We start from the raw sequence: 16,677 nt of genomic DNA on the forward strand, positions 1-16,677 counted from the left end.
TAATGAACCAATGATATTAGGCCACTCTTGGCCATGATTCCAGACACCTGTGTCTTTTGACACTGTATAAACAAGTCATCCTGCAGTGTTTGTGATTATACCCTGATGAAGACAGCTTGGCTGTCGAAACATTGGTAATTAAATTATTGCATCTGAGCTCCTAGAGTGTGCGGCTCTCTTTTATTTTCAAGTTTTCTACTCCGCTAGCCAGCACCTCGCCTAAATAGGTGTGCATTTCTTTTTCTTCTAGAAAGGCCTATTACATCACATGTTGTTGCATTTCATCATGTAAATCACTTTTTCCCGTTATTCCCGTTACTTTGATCCAGTCAACCTTTTTAAGGGACGTTTACAGATAAAATAGCAACATACTAAGTTTTCCTTCAAACTATTTTCCTACCATGGATGGGTCAATTTTCAGACAACCAGATGTGCAGAATGAAATATATACAGTAACTACCAGATAGCAGAGTGAAAGATATACAGTAACTTCCAGAGGGCAGAATGAACGATGTACAGTAACTACCAGATGGCATAGTGAAAGATATACAGTAACTTCCAGAGGGCAGAGTGAAAGATATACAGTAACTTCCAGAGGGCAGAATGAACGATGTACAGTAACTACCAGATGGCAGAGTGAAAGATATACAGTAACTTCCAGATGGCAGAGTGAAAGATATACAGTAACTTCCAGAGGGCAGAATGAACGATGTACAGTAACTACCAGATGGCAGAGTGAAAGATATACAGTAACTTCCAGAGGGCAGAATGAACGATGTACAGTAACTACCAGATGGCAGAGTGAAAGATATACAGTAACTTCCAGATGGCAGAGTGAAAGATATACAGAACTACCAGATACAGTAATATGGATGTTGTCGGTCATTTTACGTTTTTTACTTTCCTCCATGTTGTTCTTTTACTGTAAAGTTTATTGTTACACACACACACACACACGCACACACACACACACACACACACCTTTATCTCTAACTAGCTCCACAACCTATTTGCCATTAGCTACAGGACAATGTGTGCCCTCAGGCCTGGACGGAAGCAAAGTAATTCCGCTACAGAATTACCTAACTCTGCAAATCGCACTGCTGAGGGATTTAAAAAGTGATAGTCGATCGATCAATGATATAATAATACTCTTAGCAAAAATGTTTATCTTTAATTTACAATATGTAGAATGTATGAGAATAGAAAGGTTCAGAACTTTTGTGAAACATCACAATTGAAAAATATACGGCAAATAGAAAACTGGGTGGTGATCAGAGATAGATGGGAGGGGTTGAGGGGAGCTGAAGGATGGGACTGAGTGGTGATCAGAGATAGATGGGAGGGGTTGAGGGGAGCTGAAGGATGGGACTGGGTGGTGATCAGAGATAGATGGGAGGGGTTGAGGGGAGCTGAAGGATGGGACTGGGTGGTGATCAGAGATAGATGGGAGGGGTTGAGGGGAGCTGAAGGATGGGACTGGATGGTGATCAGAGATAGATGGTTACGGTTGAGGGTAGCTGAAGGATGGGACTGGGTGGTGATCAGAGATGGATGGTAAAGGTTGAGGGTAGCTGAAGGATGGGACTAAAAACAAACAAAAGATAACTATTGTAAAATACATTGTGTCCATGAAAAATATAAAGTATGAGCTGGAAGTAGAAGCCTAAGTGTTGTTGTCCTTTTGTTTACTCCAATTAGGGGTGGTGGGTAGGGTTAGGGGAAATAATCAAGGAAAATGTGTTGTATTGTAGATATATTGTAGTATTGTAGTGTGTAATAATGTATTGTAGATATGATGTGGTAGAGTAGTGTGTAATAATGTATTGTAGATATGTTGAAGTAGAGTAGTGTGTAATAATGTATTGTAGATATGTTGTGGTAGAGTAGTGTGTAATAATGTGTTGTATTGTAGATATGTTGTGGTAGATTGTGTTATAATGTGTTTTATTGTAGATATGTTGTAGTAGAGTAGTGTGTAATAATGTTTTGTATTGTAGATAAGTTGTGGTAGATTGTGTTATAATGTGTTTTATTGTTGATATGTTGTAGTAGAGTAGTGTGTAATAATGTGTTGTGGTAGAGTAGTGTGTAATAATGTATTGTAGATATGTTGTGGTAGAGTAGTGGGTAATAATGTATTGAGATATGTTGTGGTAGAGTAGTGTGTAATAATGTGTTGTATTGTAGATATGTTGTGGTAGATTGTGTTATAATGTGTTTTATTGTAGATATGTTGTAGTAGAGTAGTGTGTAATAATGTGTTGTGGTAGAGTAGTGTGTAATAATGTATTGTAGATATGTTGTGGTAGAGTAGTGGGTAATAATGTATTGTAGATATGTTGTAGTAGAGTAGTGTGTAATAATGTGTTGTATTGTAGATAAGTTGTGGTAGATTGTGTTATAATGTGTTGTATTGTAGATATGTTGTGGTAGAGTAGTGTGTAATAATGTATTGTATTGTAGATGTGTTGTAGTAGAGTAGTGTGTAATAATGTATTGTATTGTAGATATGTTGTGGTTGAGTAGTGGGTAATAATGTATTGTAGATATGTTGTGGTAGAGTAGTGTGTAATAATGTGTTGTATTGTAGATATGTTGTGGTAGATTGTGTTATAATGTGTTGTATTGTAGATATGTTGTAGTAGAGTAGTGTGTAATAATGTGTTGTGGTAGAGTAGTGGGTAATAATGTATTGTAGATATGTTGTGGTAGAATAGTGTGTAATTTTCACGCCAGGGTTTATATTTATTATGTTATCTTCATTTATTGAGTCAGGCCAGGGTGTGACATGGGTTTATTTGTAGTGTGTTTCGTCTTGGGGTTGTGTGGGGTGTATAGATTAGTCTATGGCTGCCTGAGGCGGTTCTCAATCAGAGTCAGGTGATTTTCGTTGTCTCTGATTGGGAACCATATTTAGGTAGCCTGGGTTTCACTGTGTGTTTGTGGGTGATTGTTCCTGTCTCTGTGTTTGTTACACCAGTCAGGGCTGTTTCGGTTTTCGACGTTTGTTGTTTTGTATTGTTCGTGTTTTTTCATCATTAAAGATGTATCGAACGAATCACGCTGCATTTTGGTCCGATCCTTATTCCACCACTTCGTCAGAGAAGGAGTTGGAAGAAAGCCGTTACAGAATCACCCACCACAAACGGACCAAGCAACGTGTCAACGGGCAGGAGCCACAGGAGAAGCAACAAAGGCAGCAACAGCGATCACAGGACTTCTGGACTTGGGAGGAGAAATTGTTCGGAGAAGGACCCTGGGATCAGCCTGGAGAATATCGCCGCCCCAAAGAAGAACTGGAGGCGGTGAGAGCTGAGAGGCGCTGGTATGAAGAGGCAGCGCGGCGACGCGGATGCAAGCCCAAGAGTCAGCCCCAAAAATTTCTTGGGGGGGAGGCTCAGTGAGAGTGTGGCAGAGTCAGGAGTCAGACCTGAGCCCACTCTCCCTGTTTATCGTGAGGAGCCAAGGAGGAGACCAGAACCGGTGTTGGAGGTGAGCGAAGCAGAGACTGTGAAGGAGTTAACGGGGAAATTGGAGGAGAGAGAAATGAGGGAGTTGCTGTGTTGGTGCTTTTTGCATGGAATTCGCCCGACGGAACGTGTCAGGGATTTGATGGCACCTGGGTCAGCGCTCCATACTCGTCCTGAGGTGCGTGTTAGTCGGCTGGTGAAGTTGGTGCCAACCTCACGCACCAGGCCTCCTGTGCACATCCCTAGCCTTGCACGTCCTGTGCCAACACTGCTCTCAAGATCTCCAGTACGCCTTCACGGTCTAGCCCATCCTGTGCCACCTCCACACACCAGCCCTCCGGTGGCAGCTCCCCGCACCAGGCATCCTGTGCGTGTTCTCGGCCCAGTACCACCAGTGCCAGCACCACGCATCAGGCCTACAGTGCGCCTCGCCTCTCCTGCGCTGCCGGAGCCTCCCGCCTGTTCAGCGCTGTCGAAGCCTTCCTCCTCTACAGCGCTGCTGGAGTCTCCCGCCTGTTTAGCGCTGCCAGAGCCTTCCTCCTCTCCTGTGCTGCTAGAGCCTCCCGCCTGTTTAGCGCTGCCAGAGCCTTCCGCCTCTACAGCGTTGCCGGAGTCTCCTGCACGTTTAGCGCAGCCAGAGCTGCAGGTCTGCATGGAGCAGCTAGAGCTGCCAGTCTGCATGGAGCAGCCAGAGCTGTCAGTCTGCTTGGAGCAGCCAGAGCTGCCAGTCTGCTTGGAGCTGCCAGTCTGCATGGAGCTGCCAGTCTGCATGGAGCTGCCAGTCTGCATGGAGCTGCCAGTCTGCAAGGAGCTGCCAGTCTGCAAGGAGCTGCCAGTCTGCAAGGAGCTGCCAGTCTGCAAGGAGCTGCCAGAGCTGTTAGTCTGCATGGAGCAGCCAGAGCTGTCAGTCTTCAAGAAGCCGCCAGAGCTGTCAATCTGCATGGAGCAGCCAGAGCCGCCAGTCAGCATGGAGCAGCCAGAGCCGTCAGTCAGCATGAAGCAGCCAGAGCTGCCAGTCAGCGTGGAGCAGCCAGAGCCGTCAGTCTGCCAGGATCCGCCAGTCAGCCAGACACTTCCAGATTTGCCAGTCAGCCAGACTCTTCCAGATCTGCCAGTCAGCCAGACTCTTCCAGATCTGCCAGTCAGCCAGACTCTTCCAGATCTGCCAGTCAGCCAGAATCTTCCAGATCTGCCAGTCAGCCAGACTCTTCCAGATCTGCCAGTCAACCAAACTCTTCCAGATCTGCCAGTCACCCAGACTCTTCCAGATCTGCTAGTCAACCAGACTCTTCCAGATCTGCCAGTCAGCCAGACTCTTCCAGATCTGCCAGTCAACCAGAATCTTCCAGATCTTCTAGTCAACCAGACTCTTCCAGATCTGCTAGTCAACCAGACTCTTCCAGATCTGCTAGTCAACCAGACTCTTCCAGATCCGCCAGTCAGCCAGGATCTGCCGGATTCAACTGCCTGGCTGGGCTTCCAATCAGTGCTGGGCTTCCTCTCAGTGCTGGGCTTCCTCTCAGTGCTGGGCTTCCTCTCAGTGCTGGGCTTCCTCTCAGTGCTGGGCTTCCTCTGTCCCGAACTGCCCCTCTGTCCCGAGCTGCCTCTCTGTCCCGAGCTGCCCCTCTGTCCCGAGCTGCCCCTCTGTCCCGAGCTGCCCTTCTGTCCCGAGCTGCCTCTCTGTCCCGAGCTGCCCCTCAGTTCAGTGGGGTTCTGGGTGAGGACTACTAGGCCATGGTCGGCGGCGAGGGTGGACAATCCAAGGACGCGAGAAGGGGGGACTAAGACATTCATAGAGTGGGTTCCACGTCCCGAGCCGGAGCCGCCGCCATGGACAGGCGCCCACCCGGACCCTCCCTATTGTTTTGATGTGCGTCCGGGAGTCCGCACCTTAGGGGGGGGGATTCTGTCACGCCCTGGTCTATATTTATTATGTTATCTTAATTTATTGAGTCAGGCCAGGGTGTGACATGGGTTTATTTGTAGTGTGTTTCGTCTTGGGGTTGTGTGGGGTGTATAGATTAGTCTATGGCTGCCTGAGGCGGTTCTCAATCAGAGTCAGGTGATTATCGTTGTCTCTGATTGGGAACCATATTTAGGTAGCCTGGGTTTCAATGTGTGTTTGTGGGTGATTGTTCTTGTCTCTGTGTTTGTTGCACCAGTCAGGGCTGTTTTGGTTTTCGACGTTTGTTGTTTTGTATTGTTCGTGTTTTTCATCATTAAAGATGTATCGAACGAATCACGCTGCATTTTGGTCTGATCCTTATTCCACCGAGACTGTGAAGAAGTTAATGGGGAAATTGGAGGAGAGAGAAATGAGGGAGTTGCTGTGTTGGTGCTTTTTGCATGGAATTCGCCCGACGGAACGTGTCAGGGATTTGATGGCACCTGGGTCAGCGCTCCATACTCGTCCTGAGGTGCGTGTTAGTCGGCTGGTGAAGTTGGTGCCAGCCTCACGCACCAGGCCTCCTGTGCACATCCCTAGCCTTGCACGTCCTGTGCCAACACTGCTCTCAAGATCTCCAGTACGCCTTCACGGTCTAGCCCATCCTGTGCCACCTCCACACACCAGCCCTCCGGTGGCAGCTCCCCGCACCAGACTTCCTGTGCGTGTCCTCGGCCCAGTACCACCAGTGCCAGCACCACGCATCAGGCCTACAGTGCGCCTCGCCTCTCCTGCGCTGCCGGAGCCTCCCGCCTGTTCAGCGCTGTCGAAGCCTTCCTCCTCTACAGAGCTGCTGGAGTCTCCCGCCTGTTTAGCGCTGCCAGAGCCTTACTCCTCTCCTGTGCTGCAGTAATAATGTATTGTAGATATGTTGTGGTAGAGTAGTGTGTAATAATGTATTGTAGATATGTTGTGGTAGAGTAGTGTGTAATAATGTATTGTATTGTAGATATGTTGTGGTAGAGTAGGGTGTAATAATGTATTGTAGATATGTTGTAGTAGAGTAGTGTGGAATAATGTGTTGTATTGTAGATATGTTGTGGTAGAGTAGTGTGTAATAATGTATTGTAGATATGTTGTAGTAGAGTAGTGTGTAATAATGTATTGTATTGTAGATATGTTGTGGTAGATTAGTGTGTAATAATGTATTGTAGATATGTTGTGGTAGAGTAATGTGTAATAATGTGTTGTATTGTAGATATGTTGTGGTAGAGTAGTGTGTAATAATGTAATGTAGATATGTTGTAGTAGAGTAGTGTGTAATAATGTGTTGTATTGTAGATATGTTGAAGTAGAGTAGTGTGTAATAATGTGTTGTATTTTAGATGTGTTGTAGTAGAGTAGTGTGTAATAATGTGTTGTATTGCAGATATGTTGTAGTAGAGTAGTGTGTAATAATGTGTTGTATTGTAGATATGTTGTAGTAGAGTAGTGTGTAATAATGTGTTGTATTGTAGATATGTTGTGGTAGAGTAGTGTGTAATAATGTGTTGTATTGTAGATGTGTTGTAGTAGAGTAGTGTGTAATAATATATTGTAGATATGTTGTAGTAGAGTAGTGGGTAATAATGTATTGTATATATGTTGTAGCAGAGTAGTGTGTAATAATGTGTTGTATTGTAGATATGTTGTAGTAGAGTAGTGTGTAATAATGTGTTGTGGTAGAGTAGTGTGTAATAATGTATTGTAGATATGTTGTAGTAGAGTAGTGTGTAATAATGTATTGTAGATATGTTGTGGTAGAGTAGTGTGTCATAATGTGTTGTATTGTAGATATGTTGTGGTAGAGTAGTGTGTAATAATGTATTGTAGATATGTTGTAGTAGAGTAGTGGGTAATAATGTATTGTAGATATGTTGTAGTAGAGTAGTGTGTTACAATGTGTTGTATTGTAGATATGTTGTAGTAGAATGATGTGTAATAATGTATTGTATTGTAGATATGTTGTGGTAGATTGTGTTATAATGTGTTGTATTGTAGATATGTTGTAGTATTGTAGTGTGTAATAATGTATTGTAGACATGATGTGGTAGAGTAGTGTGTAATAATGTATTGTAGATATGTTGTAGTAGAGTAGTGTGTAATAATGTATTGTAGATATGTTGTAGTAGAGTAGTGTGTAATAATGTGTTGTATTGTAGATATGTTGTGGTAGAGTAGTGTGTAATAATGTATTGTAGATATGTTGTGGTAGAGAGTGGGTAATAATGTATTGTAGATATGTTGTAGTAGAATAGTGTGTAATAATGTGTTGTATTGTAGATATGTTGTATTAGAGTAGTGTGTAATAATGTATTGTAGATATGTTGTGGTAGAGTAATGTGTAATAATGTGTTGTATTGTAGATGTGTTGTAGTAGAGTAGTGTGTAATAATGTATTGTAGATATGTTGTATTAGAGTAGTGTTTAATAATGTGTTGTATTGTAGATATGTTGTAGTTGAGTAGTGTGTAATAATGTGTTGTATTGTAGATATGTTGTAGTAGAGTAGTGTGTAATAATGTATTGTAGATATGTTGTGGTAGAGTAGTGTGTAATAATGTATTGTAGATATGTTGTAGTAGAGTTGTGTGTAATAATGTATTGTAGATATGTTGTAGTAGAGTATTGTGTAATAATGTGTTGTATTGTAGATATGTTGTGGTAGAGTAGTGTGTAATAATGTGTTGTATTGTAGATATGTTGTAGTAGAGTAGTGTGTAATAATGTATTGTAGATATGTTGTAGTAGAGTAGTGTGTAATAACGTGTTGTATTGTAGATATGTTGTGGTAGAGTAGTGTGTAATAATGTATTGTAGATATGTTGTAGTAGAGTAGTGTGTAATAATGTGTTGTATTGTAGATATGTTGTAGTAGATTAGTGTGTAATAATGTATTGTAGATATGTTGTAGTAGAGTAGTGTGTAATAATGTGTTGAACTGTAGATATGTTGTGGTAGAGTAGTGTGTAATAATGTGTTGTATTGTAGATATGTTGTAGTAGAGTAGTGTGTAATAATGTATTGTAGATATGTTGTAGTAGAGTAGTGTGTAATAATGTATTGTAGATATGTTGTGGTAGAGTAGTGTGTAATAATGTGTTGTATTGTAGATATGTTGTAGTAGAGTAGTGTGTAATAATGTATTGTAGATATGTTGTAGTAGAGTAGTGTGTTATAATGTGTTGTAGATGTGTTGTAGTAGAGTAGTGTGTTATAATGTGTTGTATTGTAGATATGTTGTGGTAGAGTAGTGTGTAATAATATATTGTAGATATGGTGAGGTAGTGTGTAATAATGTGTTGTATTGTAGATATGTTGTGGTAGATTGTGTTATAGTGTGTTGTATTGTAGATAGGTTGAGGTAGAGTAGTGTGTAATAATGTGTTGTATTGTAGATATGTTGTAGTATTGTGTCTGGATTTGGCCAGGGTTGTTCCGGGTTTTGGTCACTAGATGCCCCCATTGTGCTTTTTGACCTTATGTTTTTTCCCTTGTTCCCCATTATTATTTGCACCTGTGCCTCGTTTCCCCTGATTGTATTTAAACCCTTAGTTTCCCTCAGTTCTGTGCTCTGTGTTTGTATGTTAGCACCCAGCCCTAGTGTTCTGTGTTTTCTTGTCGATTCCGGTGGATGCTCTTGTGGAATTCTGTTTTTGTTTTTGAGTTTCTCTTGAGGCTTTTTTGTGCTATTCCTACCACCTTTTGGATTTGCCATTTTGTATTGAAGGACTTCTCCTTTTTTTACTTTATTAAATACACCGTCTTAAGTACTGCTGTGTCTGCCTCATCTTCTGGGTTCTGCTGACTATTCGTGGCTCAGTTCGTTAAGTGACTGTTTCTCACTCCGGAGACCCAGGTTCGCAACCGGGTCCTGACAGTATTGTAGTGTGTAATAATGTGTTGTAGATATGATGTGGTAGAGTAGAGCGTAATAATGTATTGTAGATATGTTGTGGTAGAGTAGTGTGTTATAATGTGTTGTATTGTAGATATGTTGTGGTAGAGTAGTGTGTAATAATGTATTGTAGATATGTTGTAGTAGAATGATGTGTAATAATGTATTGTATTGTAGATATGTTGTGGTAGAGTAGTGTGTTATAATGTGTTGTGTTGTAGTATTGTACTGTGTAATAATGTGTTGTATTGCAGATATGTTGTGGTAGAGTAGTGTGTAATAATGTATTGTAGAAATGTTGTAGTAGAGTAGTGTGTAATAATGTGTTGTATTGTAGATATGTTGTGGTAGAGTAGTGTGTAATAATGTGTTGTATTGTAGATATGTTGTGGTAGAGTAGTGTGTAATAATGTATTGTAGATATGTTGTAGTAGAGTAGTGTGTAATAATGTGTTGTATTGTAGATATCTTGTAGTAGATTAGTGTGTAATAATGTATTGTAGATATGTTGTAGTAGAGTAGTGTGTAATAATGTGTTGAACTGTAGATATGTTGTGGTAGAGTAGTGTGTAATAATGTGTTGTATTGTAGATATGTTGTAGTAGAGTAGTGTGTAGTAATGTATTGTAGATATGTTGTAGTAGAGTAGTGTGTAATAATGTGTTGTATTGTAGATATGTTGTGGTAGAGTAGTGTGTAATAATGTATTGTAGATATGTTGTAGTAGAGTAGTGTGTTATAATGTGTTGTAGATGTGTTGTAGTAGAATAGTGTGTTATAATGTGTTGTATTGTAGATATGTTGTGGTAGAGTAGTGTGTAATAATATATTGTAGATATGTTGTAGTAGAGTAGTGTGTTACAATGTGTTGTATTGTAGATATGTTGTGGTAGATTGTGCTATAGTGTGTTGTATTGTAGATAGGTTGAGGTAGAGTAGTGTGTAATAATGTGTTGTATTGTAGATATGTTGTAGTATTGTAGTGTGTAATAATGTGTTGTAGATATGATGTGGTAGAGTAGAGCGTAATAATGTATTGTAGATATGTTGTGGTAGAGTAGTGTGTTATAATGTGTTGCATTATAGATATGTTGTGGTAGAGTAGTGTGTAATAATGTATTGTAGATATGTTGTAGTAGAGTAGTGTGTAATAATGTATTGTAGATATGTTGTAGTAGAATGATGTGTAATAATGTATTGTTTTGTAGATATGTTGTGGTAGAGTAGTGTGTTATAATGTGTTGTATTGTAGATATGTTGTAGTATTGTAGTGTGTAATAATGTATTGTAGATATGTTGTGGTAGAGTAGTGTGTAATAATGTGTTGTGTTGTAGATATGTTGTAGTATTGTAGTGTGTAATAATGTATTGTAGACATGATGTGGTAGAGTAGTCTGTAATAATGTATTGTAGATATGTTGTGGTAGAGTAGTGTGTAATAATGTATGGTAGATATGTTGTAGTAGAGTAGTGTGTAATAATGTGTTGTATTGTAGATATGTTGTAGTAGAGTAGTGTGTAATAATGTGTTGTATTGTAGATATGTTGTAGTAGAGTAGTGTGTAATAATGTGTTGTATTGTAGATATGTTGTGGTAGAGTAGTGTGTAATAATGTATTGTAGATATGTTGTATTGTAGAGTAATGTGTAATAATGTGTTGTGGTAGAGTAGTGTGTAATAATATATTGTAGATATGTTGTGGTAGAGTAGTGTGTAATAATGTGTTATATTGTAGATATGTTTTGGTAGAGTAGTGTGTAATAATGTGTTATATTGTAGATATGTTGTGGTAGAGTAATGTGTAATATGAAGCCAGCTCAATGATCCAGCTCCTGTGGGGGATGGTCACCTTGGCAGTGGGGGCTCCCAATCAGAATCGGATGGACTGTGAAATAAAGACACAGAAACACATTATATTAGAGTAGAGAACGTAAAGGTGAGGTTCTGTTCCGTTCCATGTTTAGATATAATACACATAATATTTACAGACACACACACCCAAATGAAAAGCCATGTGGCACCACAACAATCATTTCATTACTGAATATATATATATGTAAAATATTTCAAACAACGGCATGAGAATTACTTACCAATCGAGAATGGGATCTTCACCATGCAGAAACATGTCCTCAAATTTAGAGTCCAAACTTGACACACAATCTTTCGCCGAAAAGCATTTTTTAAATCTGACACTGCGGTTGGATTAAGAAGAAGTTAATGATTTTAAATGATGTTAGATATATGTATTTACAAAACGTTTGTATTTAGTATCTTTGCGCTACGCTATTTCACCAGATGTTAGCCTTTGCGGGACGCTAACGTCATTAATTAAAAACTCTAACTTTTTGTAATGAATAAAATAATAACTCAATGTTTCAATTATATAGCATTTTTGACATTCTATTATAGATCATAACTTAACTTTAGTGAGGTGCATATGAATGGAGAGATCTATAAAATATAGATTCTTACCTTCCTGGTAACAGAATTTAACCTTGTTGTTCTCAGAGTCTATTTATGACTGAGGAACCTCAAACCTAATTTCAACCCTGCTTTACTGTCAATGACAAGAGAGTAAAAGTGTCAACAATGCTTTGATGAAACAGGAAACACAGTTGTGTACGTCTCAAATGGCATCCTGTTTTCTCCATAGTTCACAAATGTCTCATGTGCCCTGGTCAAAAATAGTGTACTACAAAGTGAACAGGGGGCCATTTATCTCGAACTTGCTCTACCACCTATTGTATCTCCTCTCTACTCTCTGATTCTATATCTCCTCTTTATCTCTAACTAGCTCTACCACCTATTGTATCAACTCTCTGATTCTCTAACTAGCTCTACCACCTATTGTATCAACTCTCTGATTCTCTAACTAGCTCTACCACCTATTGTATCAACTCTCTGATTCTCTAACTAGCTCTACCACCTATTGTATCAACTCTCTGATTCTCTAATGAGCTCTACCACCTATTGTATCAACTCTCTGATTCTCTAACTAGCTCTACCACCTATTGTATCAACTCTCTGATTCTCTAACGAGCTCTACCACCTATTGTATCAACTCTCTGATTCTCTAACTAGCTCTACCACCTATTGTATCAACTCTCTGATTCTCTAACGAGCTCTACCACCTATTGTATCAACTCTCTGATTCTCTAATGAGCTCTACCACCTATTGTATCAACTCTCTGATTCTCTAACTAGCTCTACCACCTATTGTATCAACTCTCTGATTCTCTAACTAGCTCTACCACCTATTGTATCAACTCTCTGATTCTCTAACTAGCTCTACCACCTATTGTATCTCCTCTCTGATTCTCTAACTAGCTCTACTACCTATTGTATCTCCTCTCTGATTCTCTAACTAGCTCTACTACCTATTGTATCTCCTCTCTGATTCTCTAACTAGCTCTACCACCTATTGTATCTCCTCTCTGATTCTCTAACTAGCTCTACCACCTATTGTATCTCCTCTCTGATTCTCTAACTAGCTCTACCACCTATTGTATCTCCTTTCTGATTCTCTAACTAGCTCTACCACCTATTGTATCTCCTCTCTGATTCTCTAACTAGCTCTACTACCTATTGTATCTCCTCTCTGATTCTCTAACTAGCTCTATTACCTATTGTATCTCCTCTCTGATTCTCTAACTAGCTCTACCACCTATTTTATCTCCTCTCTGATTCTCTAACTAGCTCTACCACCTATTGTATCTCCTCTCTGATTCTCTAACTAGCTCCACTACCTATTGTATCTCCTCTCTGATTCTCTAACTAGCTCTACTACCTATTGTATCTCCTCTCTGATTCTCTAACTAGCTCTACCACCTATTGTATCTCCTCTCTGATTCTCTAACTAGCTCTACCACCTATTGTATCTCCTCTCTGATTCTCTAACTAGCTCTACCACCTATTGTATCTCCTCTCTGATTTTCTAACTAGCTCTACCACCTATTGTATCTCCTCTCTGATTCTCTAACTAGCTCTACTACCTATTGTATCTCCTCTCTGATTCTCTAACTAGCTCTACTACCTATTGTATCTCCTCTCTGATTCTCTAACGAGCTCTTTATATCACGTTGCAGGAGAAGACCCAGAAGCAGACGTGTCGAAGTAACAACAGTTTATTACATAGACAGGGGGCAAATCGACAGGTCAAGGGCAGGCAGTGATCCATTACACAGATCAGACTCCGAAAGGTACAGAACAGTAGGCAGGTTCAGGGTCAGGGTAGTCAGAATGGTCCAAACCGGGAAAGGTAGAAAACAGGAACTATAGAGATAGACAGGAGCAAGGGGGAAACCGCCGGTAGGCTTGAGGAACAAAACAAACTGGCAGCAGACAAGCAGAGAACACAGGTATAAATACACAGGGGATAATGGGGAAGATGGATGACACATGTGGAGACAGGTGGAGGGGTGGAGACAAGCACAAAGACAGGTGAAAGAGATCAGGGTGTGACACTTTCTCTCTAACGACCTCTACTACCTATTTGCCATCTCTTTACTCTAAGCTACAGGAAAGTGTGCGCCCTCAGACCTGGAGGGAAGCAAAAATCAATCCGCAGAGGGAGTTTTTAATGGGAGCATCTTCAACATAATCCAGGTGGGGTCAAACATTTCCCAGGGTAGTTTATTAGACCCCTTATCTTTTAAATCTTTACTGATGACCTGCCACTGGTTCTGAGTGAAGCCTGCGTATCTATTTATGGTGATGCCTCAACATTATACACGTCGGCTACCACAGCAAGTGAAATCACAGCAACACTTGCTGCTAGAACTAAATATTTCAAAAACTAAAGCATTGTATTTGGGCCAAACCATTGACTAAACCTCAACTAAATCTTGTGAAGAATAATGTGGAAATTGAGAAAGTTGTGGAGACTAAACTGCTTGGTTTAACCCTGGATTGTAAACGTTCATGGTCAAACCATGTTGATGCCCCGGTAACTAAAATGGGGAGAGGTCTGTAATGAGTAATACAGCGATGCTCTGCATTCCTGACTTTATATATAAACAAACCAAGTTCTACATGCCCTAATTTGGTCGCACCTGGAATACTTTCCAGTCATATGAAAGAGGGAAGTAGGCAAATTACAATTGGCCCTGAACAGAGCATCTCGTCTGGCCCTTAAATGTACACTGAGAGCCAACATTAATAATATGCATGTCAATCTCTCCAGGCTCAAAGTACAGGAGAGATTGACTGCATCACTACTTGTCTTTGTGAGAACCATTGATATATTGACATTTCAGAGCTTAATTAATAACCGAACTGTCTGTTTAAGTGACTAGTGCTCAGCTCAGACACCCATACAACCCCCACAAGACATGACACAAGAGGTCTCTTCACAATACCGAAGTCCAGGACAGACTACGGAAACACAGTACGACACAGAGCCACGATTACATGGAAATCTCTTCCACATCCTGTAACTCAGTCAAGCAGTAAAATCAGATAAAACTACACTTTACCGAACAGCTTGGACTGTAAGAAGACAAACACACTGGCACACATACATTTTAATATTGTTACTTTCTCTATTATTGATTTTGTATTGTAGATATGTTGTGGTAGAGTAATGTGTCATAATGTGTTGTGGTAGAGTAGTGTGTAATAATGTATTGTAGATATGTTGTGGTAGAGTAGTGTGTAATCATGTTTTGTATTGTAGATATGTTGTAGTAGAATAGTGTGTAATAATGTGTTGTATTGTAGATCTGTTGTAGTAGAATAGTGTGTAATAATGTGTTGTATTGTAGATATGTTGTAGTAGAGTAGTGTGTAATAATGTATTGTAGATATGTTGTAGTAGAGTAGTGTGTAATAATGTGTTGTATTGTAGATATGTTGTGGTAGAGTAGTGTAATAATGAGTTGTATTGTAGATGTGTTGTGGTAGAGTAGTGTGTAATAATGTATTGTAGATATGTTGTGGTAGAGTAGTGTGTAATAATGTGTTGTATTGTAGATATGTTGTGGTAGAGTAGTGGGTAATAATGTGTTGTATTGTAGATGTGTTGTGGTAGAGTAGTGTGTAATAATGTGTTGTATTGTAGATGTGTTGTGGTAGAGTAGTGTGTAATAATGTGTTGTATTGTAGATGTGTTGTGGTAGAGTAGTGGGTAATAATGTGTTGTATTGTAGATGTGTTGTGGTAGAGTAGTGTGTAATAATGTATTGTAGACATGTTGTGGTAGAGTAGTGTGTAATAATGTGTTGTATTGTAGACATGTTGTGGTAGAGTAATGTGTAATAATGTGTTGTATTGTAGATGTGTTGTGGTAGAGTAGTGTGTAATAATGTATTGTAGACATGTTGTGGTAGAGTAGTGTGTAATAATGTGTTGTATTGTAGATATGTTGTGGTAGAGTAGTGTGTAATAATGTATTGTAGATATGTTGTGGTAGAGTAGTGTGTAATAATGTATTGTAGACATGTTGTGGTAGAGTAGTGGGTAATAATGTATTGTAGACATGTTGTGGTAGAGTAGTGGGTAATAATGTGTTGTGTGAAGTACTGTTCTATTGTATATAATTGTGTATTAGTGATTGGACCCCAGGAAGAGGAGCTGCTGCCTTGACAGGAACTAATGTGGATCAAGAACCAATACAAATTCTACCTGTTGTATCTAACAGATATTTCTGAGGTGTGTATTAGTTCTGAATATCTTTGAATATTCTAATAAAAATAATGTACATTTAAAAACAAAAACGTTTTAAATAATAACTCAATGTTTTAAATACATAGCATTCTTGACAATGTACGTTAGCTCATTACTTAACTTTAGTGAGGTGCACATGAATAAAGAGATTTAGAAAATAAAGATTCTTACCTTGCTAATAACAGAAGTTAACCTTGTTGTTCTCGGAGTCTATGTTGGACTGGTGAACTTCTGCTTTTACTGTCAATGACAACAGAGTGACTGTCAACAATGCTTTGATGAAACAGGAGACACAGGTGTGTATGTCTCAAATGGCACCTCCTACATAGTTCACTAATGTTTCCTTATGTCCTCTGGTCAAAAATAGTGTACTACAAAGTGAATAGGGTGCCATTTATAAGAGAATAGGGTGCCATTTATAATAGAATAGAGTGCCATTTATAATAGAATAGGGTGCCATTTATAAGAGAATAGGGTGCCATTTATAATATAATAGGGTGCCATTTATAATAGAATAGGGTGCCATTTATAATAGAATAGGGTGCCATTTATAAGAGAATAGGGTGCCATTTATAAGAGAATGGGTGCCATTTATAAGAGAATAGGGTGCCATTTATAATAGAATAGGGTGCCATTTATAATAGAATAGGGTGCCATTTATATTAGAATAGGCTGCCATTTATAATAGAATAGGGTGCCATTTATAAGAGAATAG

The 16,677-nt window shown here is 39.7% G+C and overlaps 1 protein-coding gene across 4 annotated transcripts in view; it reads right to left on the reverse strand.

Annotated features, from left to right (window-relative positions):
- LOC135531181 (uncharacterized) overlaps nt 1–16,219 on the reverse strand; it is a 97,117-nt gene extending 80,898 nt beyond the window's left edge. For 2 of the 4 annotated variants that reach the window (XM_064959297.1, XM_064959318.1), the window contains exon 1: nt 16,134–16,219. The gene's annotated coding sequence lies outside the window, so the exon portion shown is untranslated. Of the gene's footprint in view, nt 1–11,145; nt 11,182–11,389; nt 11,492–11,771; nt 11,857–16,133 lie in introns of all 4 variants that reach the window. The other 2 variants (XM_064959305.1, XM_064959313.1) reach the window with 2 other exon arrangements.
- Nucleotides 16,220–16,677: the final 458 nt, after the last annotated feature.

Source organism: Oncorhynchus masou, chromosome 5 (assembly GCF_036934945.1).
Source record: "Oncorhynchus masou masou isolate Uvic2021 chromosome 5, UVic_Omas_1.1, whole genome shotgun sequence".
Classification (NCBI taxonomy): Eukaryota; Metazoa; Chordata; class Actinopteri; order Salmoniformes; family Salmonidae; genus Oncorhynchus; species Oncorhynchus masou.